The 11,587-nt window shown below is 34.9% G+C and overlaps 1 non-coding gene across 1 annotated transcript; it reads right to left on the minus strand.

The window, feature by feature from the left end:
* Positions 1 to 5,648: 5,648 nt before the first annotated feature.
* On the minus strand, positions 5,649 to 5,755 carry LOC139903629 (small nucleolar RNA R71). The gene has a single exon (XR_011778439.1). It is a non-coding gene; the product is annotated as a small nucleolar RNA R71 (small nucleolar RNA).
* Positions 5,756 to 11,587: the final 5,832 nt, after the last annotated feature.

Raw genomic sequence — 11,587 nt, forward strand, 5'->3', positions numbered from 1 at the left:
TCTAAAGCCAAATTTCAAAATTTTTAACAAGAGAAAGCCTTTCCGAAAAAGTATTTTTGAAAACCTGAAGCATTTGTAAATAAAATTAAGGCTTAAGTAAGATAGAAGTCTTGTTGGGACGAACCAAATCTCTAATAGAGCATTGCAGGACTAGGCATTATAATCCTAAATTGATTATAATGAGGCACCCAAATAAGACCAACATTCATCTTTAATTCTTCACTGTTTTCCGTTGAGAGTGCTGATGTCTGTGCTCAAAATCAGAACTTGCTCTAGATCTGCATTTTCAAGTAACGAAATGTGATTCGGTTATGATCAGAAGAGCTAGCCATTTGTCAAAATAAGCCTTTCATACCTCCACTACTTCTACCACACCAACTCATCCACATCATCTTTACTACCACTCGAAAAACTAGAAAATGAGATTCCTTCCGAAAACCCGATGTTATAAACCTCTCAAGTATCATGGCAAAGGTCTTGAAATAGTTTACCTGCAAAAAAATTTCTCAAGATTAAATCTCTAAAAAAAAAAATCAAAGTTCTGAAAAAAGGAGCAGAGCTTATAAAGAGAAACATCGAAGAAGAACTTAATTACAAATGATTATCACTCCAAAAAGGAGAGAATAGTTCAAAAGTGCTTCTCGAAAATATCAGCACTCCTATCTATCTTAATTTTTTTCCGAAATTCAGAATAAAAGCCTTTAAAATACTATATTACCTTTTTCTCACCCCCTTAAAACAACTTCACCACCACTCCAAAATTCCTTTCCATCATTGAAAAATGACCTGGAAGCTATGGTTACTACCGTTTTCACATTAGTAGCAAGGATTCGAGTCTTTATCAAGCCTATGATGATGGGTGCAACATAACTGGCTATGAGTGAATTCATTTCATATATCTATAGGGAACCCTAAACACTTGAGTGATTTGAGTGACCCGTAAAAGCTAGTCCAAGTCATGTAACCTCCTTGCATGCTTGCATAGATAGTTTCAACCCTAACATAGATGACTCACCTTGTCTTTTGCTCTTATAATAAAAAGTAAACCGCTTAGGATATTAGAAAATAAACTTCGAAAATATTTCTTTAAGTAAAAACGAGAAGTTTGCTTGAGGACAAAAAATTCTAACTGTGGGATATTTGATATCGGCTAAAAGTCACGTTTTCACCTCGGTGTTAAGGCCCAAAAAAAATAATAAATTTCCAAACTTTATCGCCAAAATACCCGCTTCGTCGGTTAAAATTGAAGAACAAGTGATTAAGAAGACAGTGCAAAAAGAATCAAGAGAATCGGAGCTAAAACGAAGATTCTAGAGCGGAAATAGTGAAAGACAAGAAATCAAGTTACGATCTAGTGAATTCAGCAAACCAGGCCAGGCCAAACGGCTTGCCAAATGGCCTGTCACTATAGCAAACGGCCTGCCACACAGGTCAAGCAAACGGGCACAGCAAACGGGCACTGCAAACGGCTTGCCAAACGGCCTGCCAGTCGTTTGCAGGTAAATTTCAAGTCTATTTAAAGGGTCTTTGTCATCCATTTTTACACACACTTCAATTCACTTCTTTCTCTCTCTTTCTACAATATTAGTCATGCTTTCGAGATCTTCGACCCCGTGCGGGAAACCTAGTACCCGGAGAAGAACGCCGAAGATTGTATTAGGAGCGGTCTGGAGTTTGAAGTTGTCACTTTTGTATTCAGAACTCGTTTAATCTACTGATACTTCTATCCTTTGTCTTTATATAATGTTTTCCATTATTATGCTTTGTGATATTATTGCCATGATTAGCGAGTAGTTATCTTTAGTGTATATTATGATGTAGTCAGTAATAATGCCGAAATAATATTATGGCTTGTGTATGTTGTCGAGATACTTCCCGATTATGCTTTAAACTCAATCATTTTTCCAACTAATAAAACGTAGTTATTGGCTCTATTATTAGGAAGTCGCGAACCCTGATTCAGAGTACACTATCTGTTTCACCCCTTGGTAAGAGAAGTTTATCGGATACAACGTGAGTTTGACTGAGGTACACCAGTTGTAATAAGTCCACCGAGCCTTGGATTCTAACTGAGGACTCTTTCGTAGTGAAACATCTAACTAGACCCCTAGTACATTGTCGGTCCTATACCATGCTAGTGTAGTCACCAAGCATATAAACTTCGTACATGCACGCTGAAGCACATCAGTTATTGTAAGCTGTACCTCTGCTAAGTAAGGCCATGGAACCCGATCAGTGCTGATTAGTACACTTCACCATAATGTGGTCTCAAGCATTGCACCCCGCTTGAGGGATTCTTGGTTAATTAAGGAACTGTTTGGTTAAACACATAAAAGGATTTGACCGTTAGGATAACCGAACGTGTTCAGGGAAGTCAAACTTGACTTGCCCATGGTGTTCTTTATAGTTGAACTCTTTTTAAGGGCCTAACTATCTTTTAAATCCAATCATTAACGAAAGCATCGAAGCACATCACGTCTCTCGGATATAGTAAACCATGTATTCTATTATGCTTAAGAAAGTTTAGACCTTTGTGAAATGTTAATACATCACCCAACTGAGTTGCTCAATTGGATGAGCCGTCTGAATGTGTATGCCCGTAGTCAGACTGTAAGGGCGTCAGGGGTAAGGGATGTTGCTGTCTATTCAGAAACTTCAAGCCTATCTCATTACCCAGTGACATGTCTTATGACAGGGGCGTTTAGAACTAGTATAATGAATACAAGGTCACTGCCTATTCATGAGCCAGCATTCCATAATCTCGGCAAAGTAACTGACAAAATCATAGCATGCGCTTGTTGATAATGCTAAAAACGAACATATATTTCATAGCATTATTCCTCAAGAAAGACAAGCTTTTAGTTGCAATTGTTCTATTTACAAGTGATATTCGCTTAAATAATAAAAGGTGAAGACAAAAGACAGACTCGACGAATTGAAGATGCAAATGACCAAAAAGCTCAAAAGTACAAAGTACAATCAAAGAGGTTCCAATTATTGATAAGAAACGTCTCGAAATTACAAGAGTACAAGATTCAAAACGCAAAGTACAAGAAATTAAATTGTACGCAAGGACGTTCGAAAATCCGGAACCGGGACATGAGTCAACTCTCAACGCTCGACGCAACGGACTAAAAATTACGAGTCAACTATGCACATAAATATAATATAATATTTAAATAATTCTTAAAATTATTTATATATTATATTTATATTAAAAATCCGTCGGCAAACAAAGAGCCAAAGCTGGGTGAGCTGTAAAATCAAACTCCGCGAGTTGCGGAGTTTGAAGAAGGAAAATGCCGCTAGTCGCGGAGTTCCCCTGGACTCAATTCCCTATAAAAGCCAACGCAGTTCGACGAGTTTTAATATCATAAAAATCAATCTCTCTTTATATATGTATACGTAATATTTATATTTATATTTTATATTTTAATTTTAATTTTAATTTTAATTCTAATAATAAGGGTATGTTAGCGAATGTTGTAAGGGTGTAAGTCGAAATTATGTCCGTGTAACGCTACGCTATTTTTAATCATTGTAAGTTATGTTCAACCTTTTTAATTTAATGTCTCGTAGCTAAGTTATTATTATGCTTATTTAAAACGAAGTAATCATGATGTTGGGCTAATTACTAAAATTGGGTAATTGGGCTTTGTACCATAATTGGGGTTTGGACAAAAGAACGACACTTGTGGAAATTAGACTATGGGCTATTAATGGGTTTTATATTTGTTTAACTAAATGATAGTTTGTTAATTTTAATATAAAGATTTACAATTGGACGTCCCTATAAATAACCATATACACTCAATCGGACACGATGGGCGGGGTATTTATATGTACGAATAATCGTTCATTTAACCAGACACGGGAATGGATTAATAGCCACTAGAATTATTTAACCTGTCAAACGAAGCTACCTAATCTGAATTCTCGAACCCCGCGACTCGCGGAGTTTTCCAGCTTCGGACACCGCAACTCACGAAGCCGCCCTGACAAACGTGACCAGAAACCCTAATCGCAATTAATACGGGGTAATTATTATTATTATTAACTTTAAACCTAATTAGGTTATTTATATTATATTAATTAGTTTAGTTATTTTATTATTTGTATTATTTAGTTAAATTAGTTTAATTAAAATATAAAATTAATAGTTTTATAAATTAAATAATATAAAAATAATATTTTTATAAAAATTGTGATATTTACAACTTTTAGTATTTTTTATATTTTGTCCCTTTTTATTTGTTTTTAGCATAACTTTTGTATTTTCCGTTCATATTTAGTTTAAGACATAGTTTTTGCCATAGTTATTTTTACTTCTAGATTTTTAGGCTTTGCCGTAAAATTCCTTAAGTGCTTTTTTTTAGACTAAGATTTAGGTACTTTAGAATTTTGCGACGCCTTTTTAAGTTTTAGTACCTTTTTAAGATATTGCCATTTGGGAGATAGTTTTACCTGTAAGCTTTAATATTTTTAGACGCCTTTTACCTATGTATCAATTATCATTCCAATTAGTAATCTCAATTTACGATTATAATTTTAAGTTAGTGGTAGTAATAAGGTTGGGTTAGTCGAGTGTTTTTAAGTTTTATAGTCATTCTCTGTTTATTTCATTTTTCGACGCCTTTTTCAACCCTTTTCTTTTTCTTTTTCGACGCTCTCTTTTTCTTTCTTATTTCTCGCTATTCTAGTTTCTAGGACATAGATTTTTATTCTACTTCTTATCTAAATTTCTTAAAATTACGAAAATTTATTTTAAGTGGTTAAATTGATAGACATCAAAATTTTCTGGTTCGTAGTAATAGTTGGATTTGTACGTGGACCGGGTTATTGGAGCCAAACAGTCCTCAATTATATTGAGACCAAACGAATCCTGCCCCTCTGCTGCATCTTTTGGCTATTCGAAACGTGGGCAAAATCAGAAAAGTCTATTAATTGGATAAATTATATAATTTTTCTTTCCTTTTAAAAACTAATAGGATATTCAGTGAATGCACCGAGCAAGACGTTCACCACCTTTTGTACGTTCACCACCTGTAACTATATCAAGACATCTAGCTAATATTGTCGCCGTTGATAATCCATTTTTTGAACCCGACCTCACAATTGAGAATCCGGAGAATATTCAGGGACGATTCATAGATCCTGAACCACTAAATTTTCCTCCGGAACCACCAATCATTCAAACAGAGATTGTTGAGGAACGAACCATTAAATCAGAATCCTCTAGTGATTCCGATTCAACAAATTCAATTATGGAGAATCTGGAACCTTTAAGTATGGAAGACCGAATGAGAGCTAAACGTACTGGCCAAGGTCACGCAATTACTCATCCTGACATCAATGCGCCAGATTATGAAATCAAAGGACAAATTCTACACATGGTGACTAATCAATGCCAATTTAGTGGTGCGCCGAAGGAATATCCAAACGAACATCTTCGTACCTTTAATAGGATCTGCACACTATTTAAAATAAGAGAAGTTGAGGATGAACAGATATATCTCATGTTATTTCCCTGGACTTTAAAGGGAGAAGCCAAAGATTGGTTGGAATCGTTACCTGAAGGGGCGATTGATACCTGGGACATTTTAGTTGAAAAATTTCTTAAACAATTCTTTCCGGCATCTAAAGCCGTAAGACTTCAAGGATAAATTGTTACGTTTACACAGAAACCAAATGAAACTCTATATGAGGCATGGACAAGATTTGGAAAGTTATTAAGAGGATGTCCGCAACATGGTTTAGACACCTGTCAAATAGTACAAATATTCTACCAAGGATGAGACATCACTACAAGAAAAGACATCGATATAGCAGCTGGTGGTTCTATTATGAAGAAAACCAAAACTGATGCTTATAAAATTATTGATAACACTACTTTCCACTCACATGAGTGGCACCAAGAAAAAGATATCGTTAGATCATCTAAAGCAGCTAGAGCCGATTCTAGCCATGACTTAGATTCCATTTCCGCAAAGATAGATGCTGTCGAGAGACGAATGGAAAAGATGACTAAAGTTATCCACTCAATACGAATTAGTTGTGAGCAGTGTGGAAGACCACATTTGACAAAAGATTGTCTCAGTATTGAACTAACAATGGAACAAAGAGAGAATGTTTCATATCTAAACCAAAGGCCTGGAAATAATTATCAGAATAATTATCAACCGCCAAGACCGATTTACAATCAAAATCAGAATTATAACCGAAATATTCCATACAACAACCAACAAGGTCCTAGCAATCAACAAGTATCCAATAATACTTACAACCAGCAAAGACCTAATTTTCAAAACAAACCACCACAACCCGATGATAAAAAGCCGAATTTAGAAGATATGATGACAAAGCTAGTTGAAACTCAAATGCAGTTTTTCACATCTCAAAAACAAACTAATGAACAAAATGCTCAAGCATTTAGAAATCAACAAACTTCTATTCAAAATCTGGAACAAGAAGTAAGTAATCTAGCAAGGTTAATAGGTGAAAGAAAACCGGGAAGTTTACCTAGTGATACAAATGCTAACCCCCGAAATGAAACAGCTAAAGCCATTACCACAAGAAGTGGTACAACACTTATACCACCTGAAATACATGTAACTTCTGATGAAGCTATTCCTACTCCACAAGAACCACAACCTGAACAAGATAAGGAAAAAGAACCGGTAGTTGAAAAGGTTAATGAAGATAACACAGCTAAGGATAAACCTTATGTTAAACCATACCAACCACCACTTCCTTACCCGAGTAAAATGAAAAAAGAAAACCTTGAAGCCAAGCAATCCAAATTCTTGGATATGTTTAAACAAATAAATGTCAATCTTCCTTTCATTGATGTGATTTCAGGAATGCCTAGATATGCTAAATTTCTAAAAGATCTAATCTCAAATAGAAAGAAAATGGAAGAACTCTCGGCTGTTACTATGAATGCTAATTGTTCAGCAGTGCTGTTGAATAAGATACCAGAAAAACTATCTGATCCAGGAAGTTTCACAATTCCATGTTTTCTGGGTAGTCTTAGTTCAATAGAAGCATTGGCAGACTTAGGTGCTAGTATAAATCTAATGCCGTATTCATTATACGCTAAACTAGACCTTGGAAAATTGAAACCAACAAGAATAAGTATACAACTAGCCGATCGATCAATAAAATATCCTAGAAGGATAATGGAGAACATGCTAGTTAAAGTTGGTACTTTAGTATTTCCAGTAGATTTTGTTGTTCTGGACATGGAAGAAGATTCTCAAGTTCCTCTCATATTAGAAAGACCATTCTTAAACACGGCTAAAGCAATGATAGACGTGTTTGGTAAGAAACTGACCCTAAGTATAGAGGACGAGAGTGTTACCTTTTCAGTTGATAGAGCAATGCAACAACCGCAATCTGCAGATGATACATGCTATTATATTCAAACTATAGATTCACATGCAGAATTGTTAGAAGAATTTCCAGAATTACAAGGAACAGGAGAATGTTCTTTAGGAGAAGGAACTAAACCAATTGATGAAGCTGAAATGTTAGCTACACTAATGGCTAATGGATATGAACCAACAACAGAAGAAATTCAAATGGTAAAAGAAAAAGACAGATATCGATACAAATCATCGATAGAAGAACCTCCGAAATTAGAGTTAAAGCCACTTCCAAACCATTTGGAATACGCTTATTTACATGGTGAATCTGAATTACCTGTAATAATATCGTCTTCTCTTACTGAAAATGAAAAATCTCAACTCATTTCTGGGTTGAAAGATCATAAACCAGCCATTGCATGGAAGATTCATGATATTAAAGGAATAAGTCCTTCGTATTGCACACATAAAATCCTTATGGAAGAAGGTCATAAAACGTATGTGCAACGCCAACGAAGACTAAATCCTAATATGCAAGATGTAGTTAAAAAAGAAATTATTAAACTGCTAGATGCGGGTTTAATTTATCCAATTTCTGATAGTCCATGGGTAAGCCCAGTTCAATGCGTGCCTAAGAAGGGTGGCATGACTGTCATTACAAATGAGAAAAAGGAGCTTATTCCTACTAGGACTGTAACAGGATGGCGAGTTTGTATTGATTATAGAAAATTAAATGACGCCACCAGTAAAGATCACTTTCCCTTACCTTTCATTGATCAAATGTTGGAAAGATTAGCCGGAAATAGTTACTATTGTTTTCTAGATAGATTTTCCGGATATTTTCAAATTCCAATAGCACCCGAAGATCAAGAGAAAACCACGTTCACGTGCCCTTATGGTACTTTTGCTTACAAACGCATGCCATTTGGACTTTGTAACGCCCCTGCAACCTTTCAAAGGTGCATGATGGCGATTTTTCACGACATGATAGAAGAATGCATGGAAGTTTTCATGGATGACTTTTCAGTCTTCGGTGATACTTTTGAATCATGTCTAGTTAATCTGGAACGAATGCTTATTAGATGCGAACAATCAAATCTAGTACTTAATTGGGAGAAATGCCATTTCATGGTTAAAGAAGGCATCGTTCTTGGACATAAAAGTTCAAAGGAAGGAATTGAAGTGGATAGAGCTAAAGTAGATGTAATTGCTAAACTTTCACATCCCACCAATGTTAGAGGAGTTAGGAGTTTTCTAGGGCATGCCGGTTTTTACCGACGTTTCATAAAAGATTTTTCTAAAATTGCCACTCCTATGAATAAACTCCTAGAAAAGGATGCTCCATTCATCTTTTCAGATGAATGCATCAAATCGTTTAATATTCTTAAAGAGAAACTCACTAATGCGCCGATCATGATAACACCAAATTGAAATCTACCGTTTGAACTTATGTGCGATGCAAGTGATTTTGCAATGGGAGCCGTTTTAGGACAAAGGATTGAAAAACGATTTCAACCTATATATTATGCTAGTAAGACGTTACAAGGAGCACAAACAAATTACACAACTACTGAAAAAGAACTCCTTGCTATTGTCTTTGCTTTTGACAAATTTCGTTCATATCTCGTTCTAGCAAAAACGGTGGTCTATACCGACCATTCTGCTCTTAGATACCTATTTTTGAAACAAGATGCCAAACCAAGACTAATCCGTTGGATCTTACTCTTACAAGAGTTCGATATTGAAATCCGAGATAAAAGAGGAGCAGAAAATCTCGCCGCTGATCATCTTTCTCGTCTTGAAAATCCTGAATTAGAAGTTCTAAATGAATCGACCATACAAGACAACTTTCCTGATGAATATCTATTGAAGATAGATTATAATGAAATTCCATGGTTTGCAGACTATGCAAACTACTTAGTATGTGGATTCCTTGAAAAAGGATTGTCGTACCAAAAATGAAAGAAATTTTTCAGTGATATAAAACACTATTTCTGGGAAGATCCACATCTATTTAAAAGTTTTCCAGATGGAATAATACGCCGATGTGTATTCGGAGATGAAGCTAGTAAAATTTTAAACCATTGTCACACAGGACCAACTGGAGGGCATTATGGGCCTCAACTAACAGCAAGAAAAATTTATGATGCTGGATTCTATTGGCCTACAATTTACAAAGATGCACACCTTCTTTGCAAATCCTGTGATGCTTGTCAAAGGGCCGAAAAAATAAGTCAACATGATGAAATGCCACAAAATGTCATTCAAGTATGTGAAGTATTTGACATTTGGGGTATTGACTTTATGGGTCCATTTCCAAAATCTCATAATAATCTATATATTCTCGTAGCCATTGATTATGTATCTAAATGGGCGGAAGCACAAGCTCTCCCAACTAACGATGCACGAGTTGTAGTCAACTTTTTAAAATGTCTTTTTGCAAGGTTTGGAATACCGAAAGCTTTAATAAGTGATCGGGGAACTCATTTTTGTAATAATCAACTTGAGAAAGTTCTTAAAAGATATGGAGTCACTCATAAAATCTCCACCGCATATCATCCACAAACAAGTGGACAAGTTGAAAATACCAACCGAGCTTTAAAACGTATTCTAGAGAAAACCGTAGGATCAAATCTGAAGGAATGGTCCATAAAATTGGAGGATGCACTCTGGGCTTTTAGAACAGCCTATAAAACTCCAATTGGAACCACACCTTTTAGACTCGTTTATGGAAAAGCATGTCATCTTCCAGTAGAAATTGAACACAAAGCATTTTGGGCTTTGAAGACATGTAATCTTGATTTACATGAAGCTGGACGTCTACGGTTAAGTCAACTAAACGAATTAGAAGAATTAAGACATGAAGCATACGAAAATTCATTAATCTATAAAGAAAGAACGAAGAAATGGCATGATAAAAGAATCAGAAGTTCAAAAGAATTCAAAGAAGGAGACAGAGTTCTTCTTTTTAATTCACGATTCAAGCTATTTCCTGGAAAATTGAAATCAAGATGGTCTGGACCATTCATAGTGAAAAGAGTTTTCCCATACGAAATAGTAGAATTGATAAATTCAAATGGGATTGAATTTAAAGTTAATGGTCACATAGTTAAACACTACATAGATAGTCCGATGGAATTCGACAACGAAGTTAATCACAATTTCGATACCACAGCTAACTAAGTGTGGGGAGAATCAAGTCTTTAAAGGATAATATGTATTTCTGTTAGAGTTAGATTGTCTGTTTTCGTGTAGTTCTCGAAAATAGAACCCGAATGGTCTTTCCCTAGCAGACCCTAAAGAACTAGTCTTCTCCCCCCATTCTGAATTTTTATTTTTTTTAGGTTTTTACGAAATGAAGACTTCCTGTGAACTAAACCATGGTCTAATGCTACACACTTTGATCACTAAACGTAATAATGACACACTTCCGAGTGAAATAGTATCAGTAATCAGAGAAAGATTGGATGGAGTAAGAAAAGAATCCAGATGCGAAGATAATAAGTTACAATTTGGTAAAGGAAAATCAAAATCCGCAGCGAAAAGAAGAGCACGACACCTAGAAAGATGTCACAAATACGGAAAATGGTCACATGGAGGTAAATGTTCAAATAATCAAACCTATTCAAATACCGAATTTGTTACTTTATGCAGAGACGGACCGTTCATATGTTTAAAAGAAAAAACACTGAATGCTCGAGGTTACGCCTATGTAGCCATGGAAAATCAATTAAACCGACTATCTTATGAATGGGATAGATCATATCACTAAGAATACTATCTCACAGGTAAGTCTGTACAGTTTTTATTTTTTATTTTCATTTTTAACCTTTTGATAATAAACGCTAATTTGTTCGCTATAAAGTATTAAATTGGTATTCAATAAAATTAGGTTTGGCGACCGAAATTGTTGATATCATACAAAAATTTATTACATCACTGCGAAATTTAACGTTTATTCTTAAGGTATAAATATCTTTAATCAATCAACCCAAAATATTTCAAAAATTCGTCATGAGTCAAATTAGGTCATGGAACCGAAATTACTTTACCGAAAAGAGGGGCGTATGTTTTTGATAATATTTGATTGATTAAAGTGGGATAAAAAGCCAAAAAGATTTTTAATTTTATTTTTACCATGTTTTAAAATTAATATATAAAAATTAAAATAATATTGTAAACTTTTTAAATCAATATATTTAAAATTTTAAATATTTGAAAAA

This window comes from Rutidosis leptorrhynchoides, chromosome 3 (assembly GCF_046630445.1).
Source record: "Rutidosis leptorrhynchoides isolate AG116_Rl617_1_P2 chromosome 3, CSIRO_AGI_Rlap_v1, whole genome shotgun sequence".
NCBI classification, from domain to species: Eukaryota; Viridiplantae; Streptophyta; class Magnoliopsida; order Asterales; family Asteraceae; genus Rutidosis; species Rutidosis leptorrhynchoides.